The sequence below is a fragment of the Hyla sarda genome, chromosome 6 (genome assembly GCF_029499605.1).
Source record: "Hyla sarda isolate aHylSar1 chromosome 6, aHylSar1.hap1, whole genome shotgun sequence".
Lineage (NCBI taxonomy): Eukaryota > Metazoa > Chordata > Amphibia > Anura > Hylidae > Hyla > Hyla sarda.
The window spans coordinates 255533446-255550695 of record NC_079194.1 but is presented as its reverse complement, the minus strand read 5'-3'; the positions used below and the strand labels follow the sequence as shown (position 1 = coordinate 255550695).

The 17250-nt window shown below is 50.2% G+C and overlaps 1 protein-coding gene across 1 annotated transcript in view; it reads right to left on the bottom strand.

The window, feature by feature from the left end:
• Positions 1-8967, bottom strand: part of EPS8L2 (EPS8 like 2) — a 258012-nt gene extending 249045 nt beyond the window's left edge. Inside the window, exon 1 of the mRNA XM_056527018.1 lies at positions 8950-8967. The gene's annotated coding sequence lies outside the window, so the exon portion shown is untranslated. The remainder of the gene's footprint in view (positions 1-8949) is intronic.
• Between the last annotated feature and the right edge of the window lie 8283 nt (positions 8968-17250).

Sequence of the window (17250 nt, the reverse complement as noted above, 5' to 3'; positions counted from 1 at the left end):
GGATACATGAAAGGAGTTAGGAATACGAAGAGAAGGAGGAAGATCGAGCTTGTAGGAGAACAGCTCCGGATCCAACGGAGGAGGCGTCAACCTCGAGGAAGAAGGGCTTCTGAGGATCAGGTCTGGACAAGACTGGAGCAGAGGAGAAGGCGGCTTTGAGGTGGTTAAAGGCTTCCTCCGCCTGAGGCGGCCAGGATTTCGGATTAGCATTTTTCTTAGTCAGTGCTACAATAGGAGCAACGAGGGTGGAGAAGTGGGGAATGAATTGACGGTAGTAATTTGCAAATCCGAGAAATCTTTGGATTGCTCGCAGGCCAGTGGGACGAGGCCAATCCATTACCGCAGAAAGTTTATCAGGGTCCATTTGAAGATCTTGTCCGGACGCAATGTAACCCAAGAAGGGAAGACTGCTGCGTTCGAATAGACACTTCTCGATGTTGGCATAAAGTTGATTTTGGCGTAGCCGCTGGAGCACTTGACGAACATGAAGGCGATGTTCCTCTAGGTTGGAGGAAAAAATGAGGATGTCGTCAAGATAGACTACCACACAAGAGTACAGCATATCCCGAAAAGACCTTCAGGAAAGGCTGAGGGTGGGTTCACACTACGTTTTCTCCCATACGGGAGCGCATACGGCAGGGGGGAGCTAAAACCTCGCGCTCCCTTATGCCTTCGTATGCGCTCCCGTATGTAATTCATTTCAATGAGCCGGCCGGAGTGAAACGTTCGGTCCGGTCGACTCATTTTTGCGCCGTATGCGCTTTTACGACCGGACCTCAAACCGTGATTGACGGGCCTCATTATTCCAGGAAAGCTCAGAGGCGAGGGTGCAGAACAGGATGGCGTATTCGCCCACAGAAGAACTCCCTTGGACAAGATTCAGCAAAGCAGTCTCGGGTGAGGAAGCCCGGGCTGGCTCCTCAAAAACACTACGTACTTCTGAGGCTGACCACGAACGCCACCTTAGACCGTTCAGTAGGAAATTGGTCCGACATCATCTCCAGGTGTAGGGAACACTGGGACAGGAATCCACGGCACAGTTTAGAGTCCCCATCAAACTTGTCTGGAAGAGACAGGCGGAAACTGGGAGCAGCCACTCGCTGCGGAGGAGATGTAGGAGCTGGTGGAGGAGATGGTTGCTGTTGTTGCGGCAGAAGCTGTTGTAGCATAGCGGTCAGCTGAGTCAGCTGTTGTCCTTGTTGCGCGATCTGCTGTGATTGCTGGGTGACCACGGAGGTTAGGTCAGCGACACTAGGCAGCGGGACCTCAGCGGAATCCATGGCCGGATCTACTGTCAGGATCCGAAGTGGTATGCGAGAGGACACGGGTGGTGGATCCTCTGTGTCAGTGAGGAGATGGGTTGAGCCGTACCAGCGGAACGGAATCTAAGGGGTTACTGGTTTTCACCAGAGCCCGCCGCAAAGCGGGATGGACTTGCAGCGGCAGGTAACCCCCAGGTCGTTCCACCCGACAGCGACTCAACCTCACTGACAGCTGAGACAGGCACGGTACACAAGGGCAAGGCAAGAGCAAGGTCGGACGTAGCAGAAGGTCTGGGCAGGCAGCAATGGCTCGTAGTCAGGGGCAACGGCAAGGGTCTGGATAAACAGGTAATGGAACACACAGAAACGCTTTCTCAGGGCACAAGGCAACAAGATCCGGCAGGGACAGGAAGGGGGAAGTGGGTTCATATGGAGTGGAAGTGCTTAGGAACTAATTGGGCCAGGCACCAATTAATGGTGCACTGGCCCTTTAAATCTGAGAAACCCGGCGCGCGCGCGCACCCTAGAGAGCGGGGCCGCGTGCGCCGGGACTGAGCAGAAGGACGGGGCCGGTAAGAGGCATCCCCGCCGAGGGATCGCATCCCCGCCGAGGGACATAGAGCAGCGCTCCCGGTCAGACTCGCAGACCGGAGTGCTGCAAGCAGAGGAGTAACGCCGCGAGCGCTCCGGAGGGGAAGTGGGGCCCAGAGCGCTCGGCGTTACACCAGTCCTTGAGCCTGTCGGTGTGTACCAAAGTGAACGGCAGTGCCGACGTCTGGAGCTGTAATTACGGTCAGGGACAATACATGTCCTTTACGGCTCACTGGGTGAATGTGCTTCCTGCACAGCAACAACCCCAACTTGGACAGGTCACGCCGCTTCCTCCTCCACGCTGTCAGCCCATTGGTCCTGTGACAGTGTGCAACTCCGCCTCCTCATCCTCCACCATGTCCTCAGCCTCCACTGCCCAGACAAGTCTCAGTGGCCCTTCAGCATACCATGTGTGCAAGGCACGGCGGTGTCACGCTGCTCTTCAGATGGTTTGCCTTGGCAAAAAGAGTCACACAGGGGAGGAACTGCTTAAGTAATTCGTAAAGAAATCAGAGCATTGCTTACTCCACAAAAACTGGAAATGGGAACCATGGTGACAGCGCGGCCAAGATGTTCTTACCGTTGTCTGAGTCATGCGCACTGCATGGCACACGTGTTAAATCTGGTTGTCAAGCAGTTCCTGAAGTGTTCCCCCCATTTGCAAGACATCCCAACAATGGCAAGGAAACTGTGCATGCACTTCAGCCACTCGTACACTGCAAAGCACACCCTCCTTGAGCTGCAGCATCAGAATGGTATCCCCCAACATAGTCTAATTTGTGACGTTGCCACGTTGGAATTCCACCCTCCATGTGTTGGACCGACTGTACGAACAGAGAAAAGCCATCACCAATTTCTTGATGATCCAAGAGCATAGGGGTACTCTCCTGTGTAACTTCGATGTGAACCAGTGGCAGCTCATACGTGACACCTGCCATTTCCTCAGGCCCTTTGAGGAAGCCACATTATTAGTAAATCGCCAGGATGAACAACGTCATTCCTGTCACGATGCCGGCTGGCAGGAGGTGGATCCTCTGTGCCAGAGAGGGATTGGCGTGGACCGTGCTAGTGGACCGGTTCTAAGTCACTACTGGTTTTCACCAGAGCCCGCCGCAAAGCGGGATGGTCTTGCTGCGGCGGTAGTGACCAGGTCGTATCCACTAGCAACGGCTCAACCTCTCTGACTGCTGAAGATAGGCGCGGTACAAGGGAGTAGACAGAAGCAAGGTCGGACGTAGCAGAAGGTCGGGGCAGGCAGCAAGGATCGTAGTCAGGGGCAACGGCAGGAGGGCCTGGAACACAGGCTAGGAACACACAAGGAAACGCTTTCACTGGCACAATGGCAACAAGATCCGGCGAGGGAGTGCAGGGGAAGTGAGGTATAAATAGGGAGTGCACAGGTGAACACACTAATTAGAACCACTGCGCCAATCAGCGGCGCAGTGGCCCTTTAAATCGCAGAGACCCGGCGCGCGCGCGCCCTAGGGAGCGGGGGCGCGCGCGCCGAGACAGGACCGACGGAGAGCGAGTCAGGTACGGGAGCCGGGGTGCGCATCGCGAGCGTGCGCCACCCGCATCGCGAATCGCATCCCGGCTGGAGGCGGTATCGCAGCGCACCGGGTCAGAGGATCTGACCGGAGCGCTGCAGTGGCGAGAGTGTAGCGAGCGCTCCGGGGAGGAGCGGGGACCCGGAGCGCTCGGCGTAACAGTACCCCCCCCCTTGGGTCTCCCCCTCTTCTTAGAGACTGAGAACCTGAGGAGCAGACTTTTGTCTAGGATATTGTCCTCAGGTTCCCAGGATCTCTCTTCAGGACCACAACCCTCCCAATCGACTAAAAAAAAAGTTTTCCCTCTGACCTTCTTGGAGGCCAGTATCTCCTTTACGGAGAAGATGTCCGAGGAGCCGGAAACAGGAGTGGGAGAAACAAGTTTGGGAGAGAAACGGTTGATGATGAGTGGTTTAAGAAGAGAAACGTGAAAGGCATTAGGAATACGAAGAGAAGGAGGAAGAAGAAGTTTGTAAGAGACAGGATTAATCTGGCACAAAATTTGAAAGGACCAAGATAGCGTGGTCCCAATTTGTAGCTAGGGACACGGAAGCGGACATATTTGGCGGAGAGCCATACCTTGTCTCCAGGAGAAAAAATGGGGGGAGCTCTTCTTTTTTTATCAGCAAACTTCTTCATGCGTGATGAAGCCTGTAAGAGAGAATTTTGGGTCTCTTTCCATATGGTGGAAAGATCACGAGATATTTCATCCACAGCGGGCAAACCAGAGGGCAAGGGAGTAGGGAGGGGGGGAAGAGGGTGACGGCCGTACACCACGAAAAATGGGGATTTGGAGGAAGATTCAGAGATTCTGAAGTTATACGAGAATTCGGCCCATGGTAGAAGATCTGCCCAGTCATCCTGGCGGGAGGAAACAAAATGCCGTAAATAATCACCCAAGACCTGGTTAATTCTTTCTACTTGCCCATTGGATTGAGGATGATATGCAGAAGAAAAGTTTAATTTAATCTTGAGTTGTTTACAGAGAGCCCTCCAGAATTTTGACACGAATTGGACGCCTCTATCCGAGACGATCTGCATGGGCAACCCGTGAAGACGAAAAATGTGTACAAAAAATTGTTTTGCCAACTGAGGCGCTGAAGGAAGACCAGGAAGAGGGATGAAATGTGCCATTTTGGAGAATCGATCAACGACCACCCAAACAACAGTGTTGCCACGGGATGGGGGTAAGTCTGTAATAAAGTCCATACCAATCAGAGACCAAGGCTGTTCGGGGACAGGCAGAGGATGAAGAAGACCAGCGGGCTTCTGGCGAGGAGTCTTATCCCGGGCACAGACAGTGCAGGCTCGCACAAAATCCACGACATCCGTCTCCAGAGTCGGCCACCAATAGAAACGAGAGATGAGTTGCACGGATTTCTTGATGCCCGCATGACCTGCGAGATGGGAGGAGTGACCCCATTTGAGGATTCCGAGGCGTTGGCGTGGAGAGACGAAGGTCTTCCCTGGAGGAGTTTGCCTGATGGAGGCTGGAGAAGTGGAGATCAGGCAGTCAGGAGGAATGATGTGTTGCGGAGAGAGCTCTACTTCCGAGGCATCCGAGGAACGAGAGAGAGCATCGGCCCTAATGTTCTTATCGGCAGGCCGAAAGTGAATTTCAAAATTAAACCGGGCAAAGAACAGAGACCACCTGGCCTGGCGAGGATTCAGCCGTTGGGCAGACTGGAGATAGGAGAGGTTCTTATGATCGGTGTAAATAATAACTGGAAATCTTGATCCCTCCAGCAGATGCCTCCATTCCTCAAGTGCTAATTTAATGGCTAGAAGCTCTCGATCCCCGATGGAGTAGTTCCTCTCCGCAGGAGAGAAGGTCCTAGAAAAAAAACCACAAGTAACAGCATGCCCGGAAGAATTTTTTTGTAGAAGGACCGCTCCAGCTCCTACTGAGGAGGCATCAACCTCCAATAGGAAGGGTTTAGATGGGTCAGGTCTGGAGAGCACGGGAGACGAAGAAAAGGCAGACTTGAGCTGTTTAAAGGCGTCTTCCGCTTGAGGAGGCCATGACTTAGGATTGGCATTCTTTTTGGTTAAAGCCACGATAGGAGCCACAATGGTAGAAAAATGTGGAATAAATTGTCTGTAATAATTGGCGAACCCCAAAAAACGTTGGATAGCACGGAGTCCGGAGGGGCGTGGCCAATCTAAGACGGCAGAGAGTTTGTCTGGATCCATTTGTAGTCCCTGGCCAGAGACCAAGTATCCTAGGAAAGGAAGAGATTGGCATTCAAACAGACATTTCTCCATCTTGGCATAAAGTTGATTGTCACGAAGTCTCTGAAGAACCATACGGACATGCTGGCGGTGTTCTTCTAGATTGGCAGAAAAAATCAGGATATCGTCCAGATATACAACAACACAGGAGTATAAGAGGTCACAAAAAATTTCATTAACAAAGTCTTGGAAGACGGCAGGGGCGTTGCACAGGCCAAAGGGCATGACCAGATACTCAAAGTGTCCATCTCTAGTGTTAAATGCCGTTTTCCATTCATCCCCCTCTCTGATGCGGATGAGATTATAAGCACCTCTTAAGTCCAGTTTGGTAAAGATGTGGGCACCTTGGAGGCGATCAAAGAGTTCAGAGATGAGAGGTAGGGGGTAGCGGTTCTTTACCGTGATTTTATTAAGACCGCGGTAGTCAATGCAAGGACGTAGGGAGCCATCTTTTTTGGACACAAAGAAAAATCCGGCTCCGGCAGGAGAGGAGGATTTGCGGATAAAGCCCTTTTTTAAATTTTCCTGGATGTACTCAGACATAGCAAGAGTCTCTGGGGCAGAGAGAGGATAAATTCTGCCCCGGGGTGGAGTAGTGCCCGGGAGGAGGTCAATAGGACAGTCATAAGGCCTGTGAGGAGGTAGAGTCTCAGCTTGTTTTTTGCAAAAAACATCCGCAAAGTCCATATAGGCCTTAGGGAGACCGGTTACAGGGGGAACCACAGAGTCACGGCAAGGAGTACTGGGAACCGGTTTAAGGCAGTCCTTGAAACAAGAGGGGCCCCAACTCTTGATCTCTCCAGTGGACCAATCCAGGGTTGGGGAATGGTGTTGAAGCCAGGGTAGTCCAAGGAGAATTTCGGAAGTGCAATTGGGGAGGACCAAAAACTCAATTTTCTCGTGATGAGGTCCGATGCACATTAGGAGGGGCTCCGTGCGGAGACGTATGGTACAGTCCAATCTTTCATTGTTAACACAATTGATGTAGAGGGGTCTGGCGAGACTGGTCACCGGGATGTTGAACCTGTTGATGAGAGGCCAGAATAAAATTTCCTGCAGATCCGGAATCCAAGAAGGCCATAGTAGAGAAGGAGAAGGTAGAGGCAGATATCCGCACAGGCACAGTAAGACGTGGAGAAGCAGAGTTGACATCAAGGACTGTCTCACCTTTGTGCGGAGTCAGCGTACGTCTTTCCAGGCGGGGAGGACGGATAGGACAATCCTTCAGGAAGTGTTCGGTACCGGCACAGTACAGGCAGAGATTCTCCATGCGGCGTCGTGTCCTCTCTTGAGGTGTCAGGCGAGACCGGTCGACCTGCATAGCCTCCACGGCGGGAGGCACAGGAACGGATTGCAGGGGACCAGAGGAGAGAGGAGCCGGGGAGAGAAAACGCCTCGTGCGAACAAAGTCCATATCCTGGCGGAGCTCCTGACGCCTTTCGGAAAAACGCATGTCAATGCGAGTGGCTAGATGAATGAGTTCATGTAGGTTAGCAGGGATTTCTCGTGCGGCCAGAACATCTTTAATGTTGCTGGATAGGCCTTTTTTAAAGGTCGCGCAGAGGGCCTCATTATTCCAGGATAGTTCTGAAGCAAATTTATCCGGCAAGGATAGTCGTAGGCCTGGAGCGGCCACTCGCTGCGGAGGAGGTGCAGGAGCTGGCGGAGGAGATGATTGCTGAAGCTGTGGTAGTAGCTGCTGTAGCATCACGGTCAGTTGAGACAGCTGGTGGCCTTGTTGCGCTATCTGTTGTGACTGCTGGGCGACCACCGTGGTGAGGTCGGCGACAACTGGCAGAGGAACTTCAGCGGGATCCATGGCCGGATCTACTGTCACGATGCCGGCTGGCAGGAGGTGGATCCTCTGTGCCAGAGAGGGATTGGCGTGGACCGTGCTAGTGGACCGGTTCTAAGTCACTACTGGTTTTCACCAGAGCCCGCCGCAAAGCGGGATGGTCTTGCTGCGGCGGTAGTGACCAGGTCGTATCCACTAGCAACGGCTCAACCTCTCTGACTGCTGAAGATAGGCGCGGTACAAGGGAGTAGACAGAAGCAAGGTCGGACGTAGCAGAAGGTCGGGGCAGGCAGCAAGGATCGTAGTCAGGGGCAACGGCAGGAGGTCTGGAACACAGGCTAGGAACACACAAGGAAACGCTTTCACTGGCACAATGGCAACAAGATCCGGCGAGGGAGTGCAGGGGAAGTGAGGTATAAATAGGGAGTGCACAGGTGAACACACTAATTAGAACCACTGCGCCAATCAGCGGCGCAGTGGCCCTTTAAATCGCAGAGACCCGGCGCGCGCGCGCCCTAGGGAGCGGGGCCGCGCGCGCCGAGACAGGACCGACGGAGAGCGAGTCAGGTACGGGAGCCGGGGTGCGCATCGCGAGCGGGCGCCACCCGCATCGCGAATCGCATCCCGGCTGGAGGCAGTATCGCAGCGCACCGGGTCAGAGGATCTGACCGGAGCGCTGCAGTGGCGAGAGTGTAGCGAGCGCTCCGGGGAGGAGCGGGGACCCGGAGCGCTCGGCGTAACAATTCCACTGCTTCATTTCCTACAAGTGTTGGAAACGATGGCTGATCAGGGCAATGGAGACATTGCGCCTACATCTCATGGCCACAAGAGCCCTGTGGGGGCTGAACTGGAGGAGGAGGAGGGGCACAGTGGAGCACAGTTTGAGTTTCATGAGTGTTTCTAGTCATCTGACCTCCAGGCTGTGTCATTCGGCTAATATATTGTTTTCTAATGCTGCTGGGACTGTCTTGGATATTACCTAACATTTTTTTATGGTAGCACTAGCAAACATACATGCTCAATAGAGATTTCAACATTGATCTTTTAATGTTAGGGGTTGTGAAGCCCTCTTATGTACGCATCCTGCCGCCTGATCTAGGCTGTGTTTCAGGAACTACTTGGCTTACTGATGCTGCTGGGCCTGTGCCTAAATTTTTTTTTATGTTAGCACTAGCTAACATACATCTTCTATACAGATTTCAATATTCACCTTTTAATGTTAGGGGCTATTAAGCCCCTTGTGTACTTCTGCTGCTGCCTGATCAAGGCTGTGTGTTTCAGCAGCTATATGGTTTAGTGATGCTGCTGGGCCTGTGCCTAAAACTGTTTCATGTTAGCACAAGCTAACATACATCCTCTATACAGATTTCAACATTAACAATTTAATGTTAGGGGTTGTGAAGCCCTCTTGTAAACTCATGCTGATGCCTACTTCAGGCTGTGTGTTTCAGGAACTACTGTGCTTAGTGATGCTGCTGGGCTTGGGTCTTAAATTCTTTGATGATAGCATGAGGTAACATACCTGTTCAATAGAGATTTCAACATTGATCTTTCAAGCTTAGGGGTTATGAAACCCTCTTGAGTACTGCTGCTGCTTGATCCTGACTGTAGCTAAAACAAAGGAAAGCACTCCATAGTGTGATAACGTCAGTGCAAAGTAAAGATGAACACAAATTAGGAGGTGCTCACCCTTGATGGTTGTACTAAACCAAGCACACCAATGGAATAGCGTATAGGTGATCAATAGATCAAGGATCCAGCAGCTGCTCCTGAGATAAAACAGCAAACACAAAGAGGACCTCCAAGAAACTCAGGATCAAGCAGGGCCTGATGAAGCGTTTTTCCGCGAAATGCGTTGCATTGTGGGTAATAAACCTTCTCTGTTTCACCTGAGTTCCATGTGCCCTGCTTGATCCTGAGTTTCTTGGAGGTCCTCTTTGTGATCCTGACTGTGTCTTTCAGGAACTACTTGGCTTACATATGCTGCTGGGCTTGGGCCTTAAATTTTTGGATGTTAGAACTAGCTTACATACATGTTTCATTGAGATTTCAACATTGATCTTTCAATGTATGGGGTTATGAAACCCTCTTGTGTACTGCTGATGCCTGCTCCTGACTGTGTTTTTCAGGAACTTCTTGGCTTACTGATGCTGCTGGGCTTGAACCTTACATTTTTGGATGTTAGCACTAGCTTCCATACATGCTTAATAGAGATTTCAACATTGATCTTTCAGTCTTAGAGGTTATGAAACCATCTTGTGTACTCCTACTGCTGACTGCTCCTGTCTGTGTCATTCAGCAACTACATGGTTTTGTGATGCTGCTGGGCTTGGGCCTTACATTTTTGGATGATAGCACTAGCTAACATGCATCTTCAATAGAGATTTCAACATTAACCTTTTAATGTTAGGGGTTGTGAACCCCTCTTGTGTACTCATGCTGCTGCCTGCTCCTGTATGTGTCATATAGCAACTACATGGTTTAGTGATGCTGTCGGGCCTAGGACATTACCTATATAAGTTTATGGTAGCACTAGGTACCATAAATCTTCAATTGAAATTTCAAAATTCATCTTTTATTATTAGAGATTGTAAGGCCCCATTGTCTCCTCACTATATGGTCTCCTCATGCTTCAGCCAACTCCAGGCTGTGTTATTCAGCCAATATACGGTTTACTGATGCTGCTGGGCCTGGGCATAAACATTTTTGTTATGGTAGCACTAGCTACCCAAAATCTTCGGTTTAAAATTCAAACTTCGTCTTTTTTTCTTAGGGATTGTGAAGCCCTGGTGTCTACTCATGCTGCTGCCAACTCCAGGCTGTGCCATTCAGGCAATATATGGTTTACTGATGCTGCTGGGACTGGGAATACATTTTTTTTATGGTAGCACTAGCTACCCAAAATCTTCAGTTTAAATTTCAGAATTCATTTTATAATCTTAGGGATTGTGAAGGCGTAGTGTCTACTCATGCTGCTGCCAACTCCTGGCTGTGCCATTCAGACACTATATGGTCTCCTCATGCTGCCAACACCTCCACGCTGTGTCATTCAGCCACTATATGGACTCCTCATGCTTCAGCCTCCTACAAGCTGTGTCATCCAGCCACTATATGGTCTCCTCATGCTGTCAACACTTCCATGCTGTGTCATTCAGCCACGATATGGTCTCCTCATGCTGCCAACACCTCCACACTGTGCCATTCAGCCACTATATGGTCTCCTCATGCGGCCAACACCTCCACGCTGTGTCATTCAGCCACTATATGGTCTCCTCATGCTGCCAACACCTCCACGCTGTGTCATTCAGCCATTATATGGTCTCCTCATGCTTCAGCCTCATCCAAGCTGTGTCATTCAGCCACTATATGGTCTCCTCATGCTGCCAAGACCTCCACGCTGTCATTCAGCCACTATATGGTCTCCTCATGCTGCCAAGACCTCCACGCTGTCATTCAGCCACTATATGGTCTCATCATGCTGCCAACACCTCCGCGCTGTGTTATTCAGCCACTATATGGTCTCCTCATGCTGCCAACACCTCCACGCTGGGTCATTCAGCCACTATATGGTCTCCTCATGCTGCCAACATCTCCACGCTGTGTCATTCAGCCATTATATGGTCTCCTCATGCTTCAGCCTCCTCCAAGCTGTGTCATTCAGCCACTATATGGTCTCCTCATGCTGCCGCCACCTCCACGCTTTGTCATTCAGCCACTATATGGTCTCCTCATGCTGTCAAAACCTCCACACTGTCATTTAGCCACTATATGGTCTCCTCATGCTGCAAACACCTCCACTCTGTGTCATTCAGCCACTATATGATCTCCTCATACTGATGCCACCTCCAGGCTCTGTCATTGTGCCGCTCTGCGGCTGTGATTCTAAAAGCGATGCAGGTAATCTGCATGTCATTTTGAATAACAGTATTATTTCACTACCCCAGCACACTCCATATGCGTGTTAGAACACAGCAAAGTGTTCTACACCCCTATTGAGGCTCTCTGTAGGTCATAAATAGCTGTTTTCAATATAGATTCGCTGCAAATAAATTTGGATCGAAAAAAAAATTTGGGGAAAATTTAGCGAATTGGCCAAATCAAATTTTTTCGAAGTTCGCTCATCTTTACAAGTAATTTACAAATCTGTTTAACTTTCTGGCAGTAGTTGATTAAAAAAAATAATAATATTTTCCAGTGGAGTATCCCTTTAATGCCTACTGATTTAGAATGGAATGTCCTTAAAGCTCCGTTAGGTGTAATGTGTAGGTGTCCTCATACTTTTTACCATATGATGTATTAGGCTGGTATCAGTCAGTACTACCATCTAGTGGCTATCCACACAACTGTGTTGTGACAGCCTTAGAACACAATTTTAACATATAACTAATGTAAAAATTAAACTAATGTCCTAGTATTTATTCTTTTTGTGTACTGTATCAAGGAAATTAACCTTAAGGGTCTATTCACACATACAGTATTCTGCGGAGATTTGATGCGCAGGATTTTCTGCTGCAGATTTCAATGTAAACTGAATTACTTGAAATTCTGCGCATCAAATTTGCGCAGAATACTGTACGTGTGAATAGACCCTAAAGGGGTATTCTGGGCTTAACTAACTTTTAACTATCCTGTCCATTATGAAGAATTATGCTAGTTCTACATTTACTTGCTATACGGCTCTGCTGTGGATCGTCTAATTTTTATTCTTTATACGGTCCCCCCAGGTTCCGTCCAGGTCTTGATGACGTTCATCTCAAGTCGTTCATTTCCCAATCCCTTGCAGCTCGAAGCAGCAGCTGGTGTCAGGGGGCTTGGCTATTTAATGTATTTACTCACAAGCCAGCCCCATGATGACGTTTGCGGTTCATCTGTGCGTCCTGTTGTGCCAGCATCCCTGCATTCCCGCATTCTGCAGATTGCTGAGATAGCAGGACGCCAGCACCTCAGGACGTACAGATTGACTGCAAACGTCATCATGGGGCTGGCTTGTGAGTAAATACATTAACTAGCCAAGACCCCTGACACCAGCTGCCATCTTGAGAAGAAGAAAAAGTAGACGATCCACGGCAGAGCTGTAGAGCAAGTAAATGTAGAGCTAGCATAATTCTTCATAATGGGCAGGATAGTTAATAGTTAAACTGTAAGAAAGGAGAACGGCACTCACCCAGGATAGTAGCTTCAAAATTCTTTATTCTATGAACACCGTGGTGGTGTCAGACAGGTGCAAAGGCAGGAACGCCGAGGGCCTCAGCGTTAAGGTAACAGCTGTGTCGTACTTCCGTACTTCGTCAGACCATAACGCCCACTGGTGAGGCTCAGGTTAAATACCTGGATGACCTCACCACGGGGCGGTTGCTACACATTTGTAGCGTCACCATTACATATATAGTGCACTAGTGGGTTAAAATACAATAAAATTAAAACCAAAATTCCGCTGGTAACAAATACTGTATATAGCTTAGTAGATTAAATAAATATGCTTAAATCTAATTTATCATTCAAGCCTAATTTTCCTTGAGCATCTGTTCTCATAATCCAACGCGCCTCCATTTGTAGGAGGGCGTTGTGTCTATCTGAGCCATCCCGTCCATACACTCTCTCGATCCCGAAAAAATGTAAGGCCGAGGGATCCCCACTATGGGCTTCCCAAATATGATCAATCACCCGAGGTGAGCCTTTTTTTGTTCTAATAGAATATAGATGCTCTCAGAACCTTGTGTGCATTGGACGTGTGGTGCTTTCGATATAAAATCGTCCGCACCCACATTTTAGTCCATAGACCACGTAATTTGTTTTACAACAGATGAAATCTGTACACTGTACAAAAATACCTCCAATATTAACAGATTTATCACATAACAGAGATGGACACCATTTGCAGGCTCCACATTTGTGGTTGCCTTTCAAAGATAACCAATTTTTATTATCTAAATTCTGCGAGGAGGTATATTTACTACATGTAAGTGTATCATCTAAGTTATTCAATCTCCTGTAGGCTATTCTAGGGAATTGACTTGTCAAGTTATATAACATCGGATCATTTTTGTTACGCCGAGCGCTCCGGGTCCCCGCTCCTCCCCGGAGCGCTCGCTACACTCTCCTCACTGCAGCGCTCCGGTCAGATCCACTGACCCGGGGCGCTGCGATACCGCCTCCAGCCGGGATGCGATTCGCGATGCGGGTAGCGCCCGCTCGCGATGCGCACCCCGGCTCCCGTACCTGACTCGCTCTCCGTCAGTCCTGTCCCGGCGCGCGCGGCCCCGCTCCCTAGGGCGCGCGCGCGCCGGGTCTTTGCGATTTAAAGGGCCACTGCGCCGCTGATTGGCGCAGTGGTTCCAATTAGTGTTATCACCTGTGCACTTCCCTATATCACCTCACTTCCCCTGCACTTCCTTGCCGGATCTTGTTGCCATCGTGCCAGTGAAAGCGTTTCCTTGTATGTTCCTAGCCTGTGTTCAAGACCTCCTGCCGTTGCCCCTGACTACGATCCTTGCTGCCTGCCCCGACCTTCTGCTACGTCCGACCTTGCTTCTGTCTACTCCCTTGTACCGCGCCTATCTTCAGCAGCCAGAGAGGTTGAGCCGTTGCTAGTGGATACGACCTGGTCACTACCGCCGCAGCAAGACCATCCCGCTTTGCGGCGGGCTCTGGTGAAAACCAGTAGTGACTTAGAACCGATCCACTAGCACGGTCCACGCCAATCCCTCTCTGGCACAGAGGATCCACTACCTGCCAGCCGGCATCGTGACAGTAGATCCGGCCATGGATCCCGCTGAAGTTCCTCTGCCAGTTGTCGCTGACCTCACCACGGTGGTCGCCCAGCAGTCACAACAGATAGCGCAACAAGGCCAACAGCTGTCTCAACTGACCGTTATGCTACAGCAGTTACTACCACAGCTTCAGCAATCATCTCCTCCGCCAGCTCCTGCACCTCCTCCGCAGCGAGTGGCCGCTTCTGGTCTACGACTATCCTTGCCGGATAAATTTGATTGGGACTCTAAGTTTTGCCGTGGCTTTCTTTCCCAATGTTCCCTGCACTTGGAGATGATGTCGGACCAGTTTCCCACTGAAAGGTCTAAGGTGGCTTTCGTAGTCAGCCTTCTGTCTGGAAAAGCCCTGTCTTGGGCCACACCGCTCTGGGACCGCAATGACCCCGTCACTGCCTCTGTACACTCCTTCTTCTCGGAAATTCGAAGTGTCTTTGAGGAACCTGCCCGAGCCTCTTCTGCTGAGACTGCCCTGTTGAACCTGGTCCAGGGTAATTCTTCCGTTGGCAAGTATGCCGTACAATTCCGTACTCTTGCTTCAGAATTATCCTGGAATAATGAGGCCCTCTGCGCGACCTTTAAAAAAGGCCTATCCAGCAACATTAAAGATGTTCTGGCCGCACGAGAAATCCCTGCTAATCTACATGAACTCATTCACCTAGCCACTCGCATTGACATGCGTTTTTCCGAAAGGCGTCACGAGCTCCGCCAGGATATGGACTCTGTTCGCACGAGGCGTTTCTTCTCCCCGGCTCCTCTCTCCTCTGGTCCCCTGCAATCTGTTCCTGTGCCTCCCGCCGTGGAGGCTATGCAGGTCGACCGATCTCGTCTGACACCTCAAGAGAGGACACGACGCCGCATGGAGAATCTCTGCCTGTACTGCGCTAGTACCGAACACTTCCTGAAGGATTGTCCTATCCGTCCTCCCCGCCTGGAAAGACGTACGCTGACTCCGCACAAAGGTGAGACAGTCCTTGATGTCTACTCTGCTTCTCCACGTCTTACTGTGCCTGTGCGGATGTCTGCCTCTGCCTTCTCCTTCTCTGCTGTGGCCTTCTTGGACTCCGGATCTGCAGGAAATTTTATTTTGGCCTCTCTCGTCAACAGGTTCAACATCCCGGTGACCAGTCTCGCCAGACCCCTCTACATCAATTGTGTAAACAATGAAAGATTGGACTGTACCATACGTTTCCGCACGGAGCCCCTTCTAATGTGCATCGGACCTCATCACGAGAGGATTGAACTTTTGGTCCTCCCCAATTGCACTTCTGAAATTCTCCTTGGACTTCCCTGGCTTCAACTTCATTCCCCAACCCTGGATTGGTCCACTGGGGAGATCAAGAGTTGGGGGCCCTCTTGTTCCAAGGACTGCCTAAAACCGGTTCCCAGTAACCCTTGCCGTGACTCTGTGGTTCCTCCTGTAACCGGTCTCCCTAAGGCCTATATGGACTTTGCGGATGTTTTTTGCAAAAAACAAGCTGAGACTCTACCTCCTCACAGGCCTTATGATTGTCCTATCGACCTCCTCCCGGGCACTACTCCACCCCGGGGCAGAATTTATCCTCTGTCCGCCCCAGAGACTCTTGCCATGTCTGAATACGTCCAGGAAAATTTTAAAAAGGGCTTTATCCGTAAATCCTCCTCTCCTGCCGGAGACGGATTTTTCTTTGTGTCCAAAAAAGATGGCTCTCTACGTCCTTGCATTGACTACCGCGGTCTTAATAAAATCACGGTTAAGAACCGCTACCCCCTACCCCTCATCTCTGAACTCTTTGATCGCCTCCAAGGTGCCCACATCTTTACCAAACTGGACTTAAGAGGTGCTTATAATCTCATCCGCATCAGAGAGGGGGATGAATGGAAAACGGCATTTAACACCAGAGATGGACACTTTGAGTATCTGGTCATGCCCTTTGGCCTGTGCAACGCCCCTGCCGTCTTCCAAGACTTTGTTAATGAAATTTTTCGTGATCTCTTATACTCCTGTGTTGTTGTATATCTGGACGATATCCTGATTTTTTCTGCCAATCTAGAAGAACACCGCCAGCATGTCCGTATGGTTCTTCAGAGACTTCGTGACAATCAACTCTATGCCAAAATAGAGAAATGTCTGTTTGAATGCCAATCTCTTCCTTTCCTAGGATACTTGGTCTCTGGCCAGGGACTACAAATGGATCCAGACAAACTCTCTGCCGTCTTAGATTGGCCACGCCCCTCCGGACTCCGTGCTATCCAACGTTTTTTGGGGTTCGCCAATTATTACAGGCAATTTATTCCACATTTTTCTACCGTTGTGGCTCCTATCGTGGCTTTAACCAAAAAAAATGCCGATCCCAAGTCTTGGCCTCCTCAAGCGGAAGACGCCTTTAAACGGCTCAAGTCTGCCTTTTCTTCGGCTCCCGTGCTCTCCAGACCTGACCCATCTAAACCCTTCCTATTGGAGGTTGATGCCTCCTCTGTGGGAGCTGGAGCTGTCCTTCTACAAAAATATTCTTCCGGGCATGCTGTTACTTGTGGTTTTTTTTTCTAGGACCTTCTCTCCGGCGGAGAGGAACTACTCCATCGGGGATCGAGAGCTTCTAGCCATTAAATTAGCACTTGAGGAATGGAGGCATCTGCTGGAGGGATCAAGATTTCCAGTTATTATTTACACTGATCACAAGAACCTCTCCTACCTCCAGTCTGCCCAACGGCTGAATCCTCGCCAGGCCAGGTGGTCTCTGTTCTTTGCCCGATTTAATTTTGAAATTCACTTTCGGCCTGCCGATAAGAACATTAGGGCCGATGCTCTCTCTCGTTCCTCGGATGCTTCTGAAGTTGAACTCTCTCCGCAACACATCATTCCTCCTGACTGCCTGATTTCCACTTCTCCAGCCTCCATCAGGCAAACTCCTCCAGGAAAGACCTTTGTTTCTCCACGCCAACGCCTCGGAATCCTCAAATGGGGTCACTCCTCCCATCTCGCAGGTCATGCGGGCATCAAGAAATCTGTGCAACTCATCTCTCACTTCTATTGGTGGCCGACTCTGGAGACGGATGTTGTGGACTTTGTGCGA